This window comes from Rhipicephalus microplus, chromosome 1, assembly GCF_043290135.1.
Source record: "Rhipicephalus microplus isolate Deutch F79 chromosome 1, USDA_Rmic, whole genome shotgun sequence".
NCBI lineage: Eukaryota > Metazoa > Arthropoda > Arachnida > Ixodida > Ixodidae > Rhipicephalus > Rhipicephalus microplus.
This window is the reverse complement of record NC_134700.1, coordinates 273,171,594-273,186,141: the sequence shown is the minus strand read 5'-3', so window position 1 is coordinate 273,186,141 and position 14,548 is coordinate 273,171,594. Positions and strand designations below refer to the sequence as shown.

General features: G+C 45.9%; 1 protein-coding gene across 1 annotated transcript in view; it reads right to left on the bottom strand.

Moving 5' to 3' along the window:
• Positions 1 to 14,548, bottom strand: part of LOC119188185 (uncharacterized) — a 195,993-nt gene that overhangs the window by 131,890 nt on the left and 49,555 nt on the right. The window lies entirely within an intron of this gene.

Genomic DNA, 14,548 nt, shown 5'->3' with positions numbered 1-14,548 from the left:
TCTTCGGCCCATCTATCCCTCGCCCTATTTCCCCGTGTTACGTTTTCCCTTCCACGAGGGTAAAGGAATTGTCGCGACTTTTTCATTTTCTCTAGAAATGAATGCTCGTGGCATCGGTCTATTTGTCCGATGTTTGAACTTTTGTAATATTCCTTTCAATCATTGACTTCTTTTTGAGCTTTGTCCTCATTTTCTATATCGCACCCGTAAATTGACACACGCCAGTACTGAATTTTGCAGTATTCTTAGTCTGCATTCAAAGAGAACAATAACAAAAAGTTTCGACATCTGGACTTGTAGCGTCTGAGAAAAGGAAGAAAGAGAAGCAAATATTCATTCAGTGCATGACAGGGTGTGCAATGATGCGCCATGATTCACAGAATCAGTGTCATGTAAGAATATAGTACTTGAAGAGACGCTAAAGACAGCTGCTAGGTCGACGTTGACTGTTGAAACAGTGGCCAAGAAACCTCAAACAATTATTTTGGTGCCAAGGAAGTGCTTATTTTAAAATAAGATCACGATTTAGTGGTCCGAATCAAGTTAGCGCACTTCAAATTACCCGCCTCGATCAGAACGTCTCACGTCACTGCTGCCATGGAAAACGTTGCCCTGCTTTACTGCGCAGCCGCCGACACCAGTAGCAGCAGAACGAAAGCAGCGGGAGACATAGCAGGAACAACGGCCTTTGAACAATTTCCTGTCATTGGCTTCGAGATGGCAGATGTGTTTTGGCTCAGCTGGACCCCGCTAGATTGCGCGACCTGTCCAGTTTTACCAGGCACAAATTGGACTTTTCAACCGATCGCACCATTTCCCATAGTAACGTCCAGCGGTTCTTTTTTCTATTCATGAATCTAACAGAAACGAACAGGCAGACGCTTGTTACGTGTCTTGATACACGAATCGTTCTTTGTTTGGTACAGCTAGTTTGATTACTTGTAGGCTGAAACTCTGACGTCATCGGGATTTCTCGCGCATTTACTTTGATGTCTCAGTAAGTAGGGCACTGTTGTTGATAATATTGTCGTTTTAAACGTTGCCATACATTAAGATTTCAATCTCACTTAAAATTGTTGTTTGACTTTAGGACCATTGGAGCTTGCTCCCGACAAAACATTGCATAGTGTGCTAAAGGAGTGGCTTGTTAGTCGATAAAAACGTAGTCTTAATGAGAAATGTTTATTCTGGAGATCTTATGTTATAGTCTCATGCGCCGTGCTTTGAAAGTGCCGTGCTGTCCTGAATTTTGCGTTGTTACTTCTTCAACTGATTTAACATCAATACGTATTCCTGCTTTCAATACTCATCCCAGAATTTTTCTTTTTTGCGCTCTGTTTTTCTTTTATATGCAGTTATAACATTCTGCCATAATTATTTCCACTGACATTGCTATGACGGTCCCCGACATACGGCTGATTCTCCGAAAATGGCATAATGTGAACTTGCGTGTACGTTCTTATATTAAACGGATCCGTTTGCACATTGCTCACAGTCCCTCTAAAGCAAAAAAAAAAATGAAGTACAGAAAGATAGACAAGGAGAATTAAGCTTGCAGACAGGCGATATGACTGTTCAGCGGCGCATTGAATGCATCGTCACTTACTCTTTTGCTGGCACTGTGCACTTAAAAGTCAGAACGAATAATTTACAGTGCGTTTTTATCGGAACTACTTGAGTCATCCGCCTCTCGAGGCTAAGGTGAGCGGACACACATTGTTTAATCGTCTATTGATCAGCGAGGCATATCGCACTCGCATCATCCTTTCAGTGCAGTCGAATTTTGCATTCGGTGAATGGTTCGACGGAAACGCTGAGTGGCCGTATTCTCCTCGCATTATGCGCTGAATCAATAAGAACATGGTTGGATAAACTGTACGAAAGCGGCTCTTCTTTTCTGGCTATCTCAACAGCCATGGCGAGCGTTTTCTATGCAGCGTGAGACTGTTTAAACAACACAGGGTGGCTCATTCGCCAGGATTGCGTCTGTGCGCGTCATCCGTGTAGTATACGCATACACTCTGGAGTCAAAGCACAGAAGTGCAACGCAGAGGCTGCAGACGCTTATTATAGTGAAACTGAGAAAGAGGACGAGCGGAATGTAAAGTTAATAAAGAAAAAAGCCAAACAGGAAAATAGTGAACCGATTGATGCAGAGACGTAGGCAGAGATGGAGAGAGAAAGAGAGAGAGAGAGAGGTAAATGGAAAAGGGAATCCTCAGATAACGCATTGCGATAGCGCTGGCGGATATTCGTACATGAAACGTAGTGCGGAAAGAATGAGATGCCGTGTTGGTTGTGCAAGCCATGCGGGAAAGGACGAAAACGATATCTTCCTCTTCGCGTCTGGCTTTTATCGGACCCTCTCCCCTTCACTGCATCCTCCCGGGGTCTCGCGTAGAGCCAAAGACAAAAAAAAAAAAAAAAGAATAGAGGAACATGAAAGAGGGGGGCCAACTGTGAAAACAGTGGGTGCTGGCTCCAAGAACACTTTTTGATCTACGAGAGAGTGCCAGGAATAAGACCAGGGAGAAGTGCGCGAGCTGCGGGAAGAAAGAAAATACATAAATAAATGAAAGTCAGGCATAATTTAAGAGTACATACTTCCGCGAAAATGCGAAATAGACAGTACCGAAAATAAACCGATCGAGTTGTTGCGTCAATGGGAAACAACGACACAGTGAAAAAGAAAGAGCAGAGGAAAAGAAAAGAAGGAAGCTGAGAGTCTTCATTTAGCGGCTGCCTTGCCGAACGCCACATTACAGTGGCGTGTCCTAACGGGAACACCAAACTGTAAAAGAGATCGTATGTCTACAGTCGGGCCTTCGGGAGTGTGTGGCGCGCTCGTTTTGCCGCTTCACGTGATAACGCTCGCCGGAGATGGCTGTTTACTGTACGCGCCTTTCGAACATATTGTTGAGGCTTCCGTGACGTACGCTGCATTCTCTGCCACCGTATGCCACCGCCAGTGCTGCGAATTTTTCGCTTGTTGTTATTATATCAGAAAATATAGACGGCTTCCTCGTCTATACTACCATGGCAAACACCGAGAAGAGACGGAGGAAAGCAGAAAAGAGAACGAAAAAGAAAATTGTGGCTCCAGCATTGGGACTTCAGCTTGAAATTTCATGATTGTTTTTTTTTTCGGGCTCTCGGAGGGGAGAATATAGACGACCGGTTTACAGACGCGTTCTCTTCGGCCGGTTATCCTCTCAATATTTTCTAATATGTATGCACGATGGACACTCGGAGAAGCTATGCACTATGGGAGTCTGGCTTGCGTTATCATTCCTCGACTGCGCTGCCCCGTGATTCTGGTGGTTGTGTGAAGCCAGGAACAGGGGTTTTCGCGTTTGTTATTGCTCTGTTTGTTCAACTTCAAAGCCCTACACGACGCGGATAACGCGGCCGAACTCGCAAGCTAGCTGATTGAGAAAGCCTCGTGTGCTCTCTCCCTGGCTTGTAGGTATCCTTCGGAAGGTATTCACGTTTTTATTTGATTTGTACCAAGCATTTTTTTAACATATGCATGCAGAACCAAGTGCATGTATGTAAGAGCTCAGAACACGAGAACTTCTGCTTTCGTGCTGCTTTTCTTGTCCGCGACAAGGAGCAGAGTCTGTCTGCCGTTGTAAAAAAAAAGAAACTAAGGAATACCCTTGTTTCCGTTCATTAGGTTTTCATTTTATTTATTTTTTGTTGCAATGGTTAACCACGTGCCCAGTGTGACGAAAAGCAACTCTTACACTTCAAAGCCACGGGGTTCAGTTCTTTAGTTACAAAGCTATTCGAGTCACTTCTCGTGGCACTGCTGATACTCTAAATATGTTGCTTGCGCTCATCACTGATGATAGCACATTAAAAAAAATGTGGACTTATCTTGAGAATTTTGACTGACTGAGACATATTAGCTATAAATAAATGCTGATGATAACAAGAAAGAAGACGAAGAGAAGCGCTGTCTTCATCTTCTTTATTGTTACCGTTAGTTTTTATTTTGCACTGATATCACGACTGAAGTTACAAACAACTGGCTAGTTTAACAATTAGACCTTTTGAGAATCTTAGCTTCACGTTAACCTGCTTTTTAATTAGATACGTTATAAAATCGATGGTGGCGCTCAAAAATATAACTTCGAAGAAAACGGCTTTACCTCACCGCGGTGGTCTAAGGAGTAAGGTGCTCGGCTGCTGACTCGCAAGTCGCGGGATCGAATACCGGTAGTGGTGGCTACATTTGATATGGAAGTTAAAGTGCTGTAGAGATGTGTGCTCTGATTTAGGTGCAAGTTAAAGAAGCCCAGGTGGTCGAAATTACTGGAGCACTTCACTACGGCGTCTCTCATAATGATATGGTGGTTTTAAGACGTTAAATCTTTCATATCCATCAATTATTCAATCAAATAAAACCATCTTACACCCGGGTGTGTCTTGAAGTGCAATAAATGCAAGCACTTTATTTTTAAAAAACCTGAAAGGAAAAAAATTGAGATGGAAAAATCAGAGCTGACGTTCAACAACCATCGTTCTTCATTACGCACGAGAAAAGTGGAAGGGTTATCCACATCTTTCCATTCCGCCAGAAAACACACCTACAATCAGCTACGCAAAGAGCCCGGTCCTTCTACTTTGCGTCCAGTATTTCAGAGTCCATCGTCTTTTCTTATCAGCGCCCTCCCCACGTGTGCATACTCTTTCTTTCCATTGTTATCGCTCTCGCCTGCCCCCTGACCGGGCTACCTTTGAGAGCGAAAGTAATGGAAGTTCAAACAAGAAACAAGTACCGAAAAAAGTGAACAGAAATATAAGCATACAATTCAGGAAAAGCTTCTAAGCCTTCTGTTATGATAAAGAAACGTACTCCATGTAAATTCGCTATTGGTATATTTTAAGTCATTCGCCTTGAGTGGAGGAAGTAAATTATTCCACACGTCGTAGGTGGCTTATGGCTGGTGGGTAAAAAATGCAGTCCATGTCATTTTTGAAAACAATTGCCAGTGAAAAAAAAATAAAAGCTGGGGATGCTCCAGCAGTCTGACGAATGGCAAACGCAGACGGAAATTGTGAGTTATCGAGAAGAAAAAAAATGCAGTAACTGAGTCAACTAACTAAATCGACACACACATTCGCAACAAAAAAAAAAAGAGCAGGTTGGGTAACAACCCCCACCACCCACGAAGAAACGTGAAGCAGTAAACTGCATGGTAGATGAGAGAGAATGGAGGTGGAAAAAGGAGGGTAATAAGGTCAGAGTCCTTCTTAGAGGGGGTGAGAGTGGCCCGAATATAAGCGGATGAGAAGAAACCTACGCGTAGCCGACATAGGACAACAGGGAAGAAGGGCGATAAGGGAGCACGAGAACGCACAGAGAAGTGGGAAGACGTCGAATGTGCAGCTCACCGCCAAGTAAACGGGATAGATGCGCGTCCCGGTCGAGACGACAGAACGTACGGCCGTGCATACCTACCCCTCGCCATCAGGAACGACTGAAATCAGCCGGATAGGGAGTGCGTGAAGGAAAAAGAAAGCATGAGGACTCTAGAAGGGAGGAACACAGACGCACGCCCCCCGGTGTAGGTCCCGGCCTAATTTAATTTTCCTAGCCAGAGCACGCGGCAGTTTTGGCCGCTGTTGTGTATCTCGTTCGTATTCTTTCCCTTTCCGTACCACCAGCATTGCCGGCAGGAAGCAGAGCTGCCCGACCCGACGGAGTGAGTCGCCGTCTGTTGAAGCAGAGCACGGCTTTGTTTGCGAGCGCGCCTCCGCAGTTGGAGAACCGCGTGCAGATTGAATGGTTTCTACGCTCGAGATTGGCGGGCTCCTCGTAGCTCGGCCTCGTGAGCTGTGACCTTCTAGAAGCTGGGCCCCAAAAGAACACGGTCCGCACCCCCGGTCGGCTCGATCACGGGAGAGAAAGCTGCTCGGAAAGCGATGACTGTCGCTCTGCTCTTACTCAAGGCTGTCTCGTTCCTGTCTTCCTTTCTCTATTTCATTTGCCTTTTCTTGTTTACGTCGCATCGTTGATTCGCCGGTTCTCTTTCGGTGCTGCTCGCATAGCTTAAGGCTCCATTCGTTTCTATTGTGCTCTTCCCATTGTGTGTTGTATACGAGCTACGAGAGGAAACTGATTCGTTCACCCCGTCCCTTGATTAGTACTTAATGCGGTGTTTTCGGGACGCGAGAACGTTGCCTTTCGAAGCAGTTTTTTTTTGTCCCAAAAGCGCCTAGCATTGTTTGCAAGCCACGCTTCTGAATGTGGGTGCCAGTGAATGATGGTTGCGATGATGATAATGATAATGATGATGATGATGATGACAACGATGTTGATGATGATGAGAATTATGGGTGAAGTTTGTAAACCACAGGAGATGATTTTTATGTTGTACTCTGTGAAATTGTGGCCTCAAGCGAAAGATAGAAAGAAAGAAAGAGAGAGAGAAAGAAAAAAGTGACAGACAGACAGACAGAAAAAAAGAAAGAAAGAAGAAAAGAAAAAAAGAGAGAAATAATTTTGCATCCCAGGTATTTTTCCACATATAAGCACCACGGCGTACTAAAAGAGCTTCCCCTCGCTTCCTTTCTTGCATATGCATCGTACTAGACAAGGTTTATGTAACGCATGCTCACAGGAGTCATTGCCTCCTTCCACCACGCATTTATTTAACGTTCAGCATGCAGCCTTCTAATTATTAACCGAGTAGTGAAGCACAGTTAGAGCACATACTACTTCGACACCCGAATCCACGCGATGTGTAAACATACGGGCACGCGTCAATGCTTCACCACTTACAAACTCAAACATCTCTCACCGGGTGGGTTTCTAATGCTCATGGGCAAACACATTAATCAATCAGCTCAATCCCTTCCAATCGTCACCTTCAATGCGCGTCCCCAAGAATCCCATCGACGCGATCCGAATTCGCGGATGGATTAAAAGCGAGAGCTCGATCAGCGCCCTCCTCACGTATAGTGCTGCCGCCTTAAAGCCCGAGTCGCGGTGGAGTGAAAGGCCGATACTCTAAAGATTATACGGCAGAGACTGAGATTTAAAAGCGTGGTCTCCCCTATAGAGTAACGTGGGGGCCGTTCGAGTGGATGATACATTCGCGGGGAGAATAATGGTAGTCTCCGAGGTCGAACCCTTCGTGAGCGCGTGCGAGAACAGCGCCTTGGGGCCCACGTCCCGTCAGCGTAGTCTTGGCGTTACTGCGCTTCTTTTTCTTGTTCCTTGGAGAAACGCGTATACATCCAGTGTCGAAGTTCTTTGGAATTTATGCATTATATCCCTACGTCTGTCATACCAAATAAGATAATCGTTCTTCTGAAGTGAAATCTCGTCGCACTGTTGAGAAGCCCTTAAGTTCCTTCGACATTTCGTATTCGGGCGAGCAATGTTTTCATCATTAAGTCACGTGCATGGTCACGGTGTTTACCGTGGTCGTACTTCAGCTGCTATCTTGCACGAGGTCGAGCTTCAGCGAAGCGATTAATCATTATTGTGTTACCCGGTGCGTTTACATTGCGCGTTCATATATCATGCATGGCACGCGTCCTGACTGCCTGTCTGGGCGAATCGCTTGGTCTCGATGACGTACACGTAGCCACGATTGAAGATAAACCCAGAAGTTGCCGTCCTGGCAGTGGGTAACTACAACACAACCGAGCTCGGGATAGATGGATGTTACTTGGCGCTGCACTGTTCAAATTGCTCAAGCGCTTGCATCTGTGGAAGAAAAAGCGCCAGAAATAAAAATGTAGTGCTCATGCGGGTTGTTTGGCTATGTCGCCTCCTCGTATCAGTCTTATCACCAGCTTTCGTAGAATATGGTAGCACCACCCATGTCGAATGGATCCAACGAAAAAAAACAAAACAAAACATGTACTGGCCTCATGAATATTAATGTCTTGACGTAAAGCCACACGACGCTAGATAAAACCAAGCACGAGCACCTGTCATACCTCAACTTTTCCCGTCCTCTGAATCTTTCGTATTGACAACCAGCCGAGTAATGACAGTGGGTGGCCATATGTGCTTACTCCGTGATTCTTGGTGATATATGCTACTCGGTGATTCTTTTTCTAAGGCAGTACGTCGTCGCGTGTATGGTACTTCCCGAACGAAACAAGTTGCGAATATAACCGCCGCTGCTTATACATGCGCATACAGTTTGTACTTGCTGAGGCACGCTCATGGGTCGTATACGGATGCGTATGCCGATGTGCGTGTTTGTGTTCTCAGAGATAATCGCTGGTGCACGTTGGGTATCGTATATTTACGTTATGCAACCATGAGAATTACGAGTTGCGATACGATGCCAGTGCGTTGATGTGATGTTTGCATTCATAAATAAAAATCTTCGAAGAATAGTATCCGGAGATTCACGTGCCAGAACAGTGATATGGTTACGAGGCAAGCCGTATAGTCAAAGAGTGCGGAAATTTCGACCAGCCGGGTCTCGTCAGCGTGGGCCGACATTGCGTAGTGGACAGGTGTCAAGCATTTCGCCTTCATAAAAATACGACCATCGCAGCCGAGATCGAACCAGCGACTTTCGCGTGAGCAGTCGAGCAGATTGGTTACGTTTACCGGCAACACCGGAAAACAGAATAAGTCTCAACTTGGCGCTGCCTAGGTCAATGGTGGTTCCGTACTTTAGGGTGATGATGCATAAGCTGACTAGAACTGATATTATGTAACACCGCAAAAATGTCCAAAAGCAAAAAAAAAAGGTCTTTCTGAAAACACAGACGAAGACTTGAGTAGTATCCTCAGAGTTAAGCGATCTGTTTAGAAGGGAGGTACATAATTAAGATAGTTGTGGCGATGTGGCATCGAACGTTTAAACTGTTAATAAGTTAATTAACATGCACGATCTCGATTAAATAACTGTTATTTATAGCAGAGCACGTAAAAAATTACACAAGCATTGAATAGAGAGGTGTTATTTCAGGGTATTTGTGGACGAACAGCGCAAAACAAAGAACCAAAGCTTGTCACAAAGCAGGAGCAGAGTCACAACTCACGACTTTCTTGCGATGACAAAGATCCATGTGCAAGAGCAAGGAGTGCACGTCGGATGAGTACAGCGCGTCAGTTCGATAATGCTTTAATGACTCGATTTCCTCGCTTTTAATGTTTGTTTAGAAGCTTGACTCACATGCAGGGCTTTGTGCGTGTCATATATTTCCACCATCTCGAAGTTTATATTAAGGGCGGTTTATTTCGGGGGCCCAGGCTGTCGTGTGCGATCTTATGCTGTCGCTGTCTCTTGGCGTAACTTATGCTGTGTAGCCTGTTGTGCGCGTGCTCGCTCCGAGGAGCAGTCAGCTTCCTCTTGTAATCAAGTGCCTTAATGATGATAAGTTCACTTATCATCATCAAGGCGCTCTGATGATGCTGATTACATATCATCATCAGATAAACAAAATGAATAAACTAGTGCACTTGATGTCACGCAAGCAAAACCACTTATGAAAATAGAAAAAAAAGGAAGCAAGCGCGAAAGAGACGGAGAGAAGGGGAATAAATAGAAATAAAAACGAAAAGATCAAAAAAGTTAAAGATATAGATTAAGAGATAACGAAATAAATAGAGCCATGGAGAGTAAAAAGCCAAAAAATAGAAAAAATGATTACTATAGGAGGAAAGAAAAGACAAAGCGAAGAGAGGAAAAAAAATCTGTCCAGCTCCGCACTTACTTTGGGCTTGGCAGCGCTAATGTGAAGCTGTTCTATTTATTTTTTATTTCGGGGCAGAAGGTTGGTCCCATTGAGCAAAATGGTCATGACGAATTTCAAGGCAGGCTGACCCATTTGAGCTCACCCAAATAATGGTAGCGTTTTTGTTTTAACGGCAGAGGTGTTGAAGCTGTCCGTTTGTCCACGACGCGAAAACAGAAGTCATCCCCCATCATCTACCGGCAACCGCTCATTTTTTTGTTTTCTTCTTTAGTGTCGTCGTCTTCTCCTGCTTCACTCCCAGAACGCTTGCGGTGATTTCTCGGGCGCGGGTGCAACAACCGCGTGAGCGAGAGATCGAGTAGAGAGAGAAAGGAAACAAGAAAGAGAGAGAAACATACACAGAAGATCCTCAAAAATTGTTCGCGATAAAAAATATCTTGAGCGAGGCGGGATTTAATTCGCATTCCAAGGATCAGAAAGTGAGCATCATAACCCCTCGGCTATTTAGCCACGCAAGCAGAGCACAGCATCGGCGTGTAGAACTGAGGGTGAGGAGTAGTAGCCAAGGATGAAGGGTGGAGAGTATGGCATACCGTAAAAATAATGAGAAAGACAGGAATGATGACAAAGAAAAGTGGATTAAGAAAAAAAAAGATCGCAGAAGAAAGAATCAACGATAAAAAGAGAATGAAATAGAGAGACAATAAAGATGAGATAAATAAATAAATAAATAAAAAACGGAAAGAAAAAGGAAGAAATAGAAAAACAGCGAGAAAGAAGACAGAAAATGAGAGTGAGAAAACGAAGGGAGGTTGTGGAAAAGGAAAGCAGTATGGGAAAGAGTGAAGCCTAACATTGATATAAAGAAAAAAGGAGAAATAGGAGAGAGCAATAAATCACGAAAGAAAGAAAAAATATGGAAAGAAAGAAGAAGCAATCGAGAAAAGAGGAGAGAGACAAGAGATAGGGCAAAGATAGAGAGAGCAAGGCAGAGAAAGAAATAGACGTTAGTGTTTTCAAGCCCTTGTTCTTCACACCGTTTAGAAGCGTATTTTTTTTCTTTATTACCTGTTTTTCTTTACAGGTGTTCACACAGAAACATGAATGATAAAATACACTTGGACCAATATTTGATCCGAAGTGCTCACATTAAAATTTTTTCAGGTTGCACAATTCCTCTAACATTGTTAGCCAGCTGGGAGGTTCTTCTTCTTGTTTATACACCTCAGTGATATGGCCAGAAATTGTTTTCAGGGGGTGCAAGTTCGTGCGTGTGTCTGTACGTGTGCGCGTATATTACATGTACTAACTGTAAATATTTCAAACGAAGAAAGGTGTCTTGAACCTTTTTTAATCTTCCATCTGACTACGTCGATGTGTTGATTCAGAGCCGTCAATCTGCCAACTTCTTTGTCAGCCACTTTAATCAGGGGTAGTGGTGGTGGGGAGGATGTTATCACAGACGTCGCTAGTCTGGCTGACTGAACCAAGCGACCATTTTCTGTAGTTCGGCTCACCATAAATCACGTAATTATCTCTCCCATAGAAAGCGTTGATGCACAGTAGTCACTAAGTGCTTCAATCACACACCTGCCGGAAACACGTCTTCACAGCATCCGTGAGAATGACCTGTTTTTTTATTTTGTTTTTGATACTGTCTATTTGTTTCTCTCTTTCACAGAAAAAACGCTTACATGACCACACATGGGGAAAAATATCGGCTAATTGACTGCATTGTGTCCACAGCGGGGAAGAGGTCTACAGAGTGTGTTACTGAAATGATTCCATATGACTTCCTATGTGACATACTAGGTATGCGTTAGACGTCAATTTATATTGCTACGTGCTAGTGCATGGAGTTGAAGAAGACAAAACAGATAGACCGGCGCGAGCTAATCTTTGTGGCTGGCGCTGCTCGCTTAACCGGCTGTAAATACATCGGTGACTACCCCTCCGAGTTCTCGTAACATATTTGGTGGAGTTGTGCGATCCGGCCCTGTCCTCGCCATGGAACTCCGAAGCGGACGCGCCCTCGCGGCTTACAACATGACCACTCAAGACTCGGCTACATCCTCTCTGGTCGCCCGCCCTTCTGCCCGGCCTGTCAACCCAGCGCCAGCAACAACTTTCGTGACGCTTCCCGCGCTCAAAGACCCCGGCGTGTTCTCGGGCAGCGAAGGTTCCAACGTCGACCAGTGGCTACGCCTCTACGAATGCGTCAGCGCCACTTACAGGTAAGATCCCACTCTTATGCTCGCAAACGTCATCCTTTATCTCGACGGAACCGCTCGTGTTTGGTTCGACAACCACGAGCATGACATAAAAAGCTGGGACAGCTTCAAGGAAAAGATCCGTGAGCTTTTTTGCAACACCTCTGGTCGTCGTGAAGCTGCAAAAAAATGAGTTGTCGACTCGCGCACAATCTTCCATGGAACCCTACATCGGTTACATTCAGGCTGTCCTCTCACTATGCCGCCAAGCTGACGAAAACATGTCCGAGCCTGAAAAAGTTGTGCGTATCCTGAAGGGTATCGCCGACGATGCGTGCACCTGTTGGTATTCAACAATGTGTCATCTGTTGATGTGATCATTCAAGAATGCCGCCGGTTCCAACAAGCTAAAAGCAGGTGCATCTCCCATCAGTTCCAGCGCCTTCAGAACACCACTGCGACGTCCGCATGTCTCGGCACATATCATCCACCAGACACCTGTGACAACTGAACGTGACTCGTCAGGCGGAAACTTGAAGCGGCTGCTCCAGCTAAGGTGGGACCAACGTACCCTGACCCCTCTCCTCCAATTACGTTGCCTCTCATTCAAGCAGTCGTCCGGCAGGAAATCGCCAGCTTGGGAATTCACTCTATCTCACCGCCTCTCTGCACCGACTACCAGCCCCAATACACGCCTACACGTCCCTTCCCGACCAGCTCTCCCTCAACGTTCCGTAAGGCGTCCGCATGGCGAACACACGATGACAAGCCGATCTGCTTATCGTGTCACAGAATCGGGCACATTTCTCCCCATTGCAGAAGTCACTGGGGTCCTCCTGCACAACCGTCCTCTCGTCCCTTCTATGCACGTCCTTCCTATCGCCATGAGACCAGCCGTGACCATTTTGCTCAGGAACCTGCTACTGAACACCGCTACTCCCACTCTCCATCCCCCCAACGTTGCCAGTCTCGTTTTCCACATCCCCGCCTTCCAACAAGGTTCCCCGATGGAAAACTAAGTGTTGCAGCCACCGGAGGTGGCGCTGCATCGCTCGGACTGACCGGAAATCCTCTCTTGACGATACCGACAAAACGGAACGTTATAAACGTACAAGTAGACGGCGTACATGTCACTGCTCTTGTCGACACCGGCGCTCAACTTTCCGTGATGACGAGTGAAGTTCGCCGCAAGCTCAACAAGGTTCTCACACCTGCGACCACTCAGTTCGTCCGTGTTGCGAATGGCGGAATGGCATCTATCGTTGGAATGTGCTCCGCTCGTATGGGCATTGCGGATCGACACACAGTTGTTCTCTTCACTGTCCTTGATAAATGCCCCCACGACGTAATCTTAGGCCTCGACTTCCTGTCCGCGCATTCTGCCCTCATAGACTGTTCGACCAGTACGCTCCATCCACACTTGCCCGCAACAGAACCTCTTGCACAACGGCCGAGTCGCCTCTGCACAACGGGACACGCGCGCCTCCCTCCACAGACACTGACCTACATAGAGCTCGTCTCAATACCACCAGTTCCCGACAGTGACTATGTTCTGACCCCTATCACCGATGTCCTCATAAACCGCGGCATTACATTACCGCGCACCATTCTGTCCGTCGCAGGAAATTCTACGTGCCTCCCAGTTGTCAACTTTAGCTTGACATCTCAAGTTCTGCCGCAAGGGATCTCTTTGGCGTTTCTCTGCACCTTGGAAGACAATGCGGTAGATGTTTTCACGATGGCCACTCCTTCTGACCCCCATGCTCAACATCAATCTGCCACTTGCTCCGACAGCGCTATGACGTCGATGATCGCTTCCAACTTAACGCCTAAGCAGACTGACGAGCTCCACTGGGTCTTGCTGTCCTATATTGACGTTTTTGACCTCAGCGGCTGTCCGTTGGGGAAAGCTACTGGTATGACCCACGAGATAAACACTAGTAATGAGCATCCTATTCATAGGCGTCCATATTAGGTGTCGGTGGCCGAGCGTCACATTACCCAAAGTAAGGTCGACAATATGGTCGCCAAGGACATCGTTGAGCCATCCTGCAGTCCTTGGGCTTCTCCTGTAGTGCTAGTCCGGAAGAAAGACGGTGCATGGAGTTGCTGCGTTGATTATCAACACCTCAACAAAATTACCAAACAATGCGTGTACCCTCTGCCACGAATAGATGATGCGCTTGATTGCCTCTATGGGTCCCACTATTTTTTCTCCATAGACCTTCGTTCCGGCTACTGGCAGATAGAGGTAGATGAAATGGACCATGAAAAGACGGCATTCATCACCCCCGATGGCCTATATCTGTTCAAGGTTATGCCCTTTGGTCTTTGTAACGCTCCAGCCACCTTCGAACGAATAATGGACTCCCTGCTCATAGGATTCAAATGGTCCACCTGTTTGTGCTACTTGGACGACGTCATCGTCTTTTCATCAACATTTGAAACTCATATAGAGCGCCTCTCAGCCATCTTAGTAATCTTCCGTCGTGCTGGCCTGTAGCTCAACTCGTCCAAATGTCACTTTAGACGCCATCAAATCACAGTGCTTGGCCATTTAATAGACGCCAACGGTGTACAACCAGACCCGGCAAAAATCAGCGCCGTCAAAAACTTTCCTGTACCACGATTTGCGAAGGATGTACGCAGCTTTATCG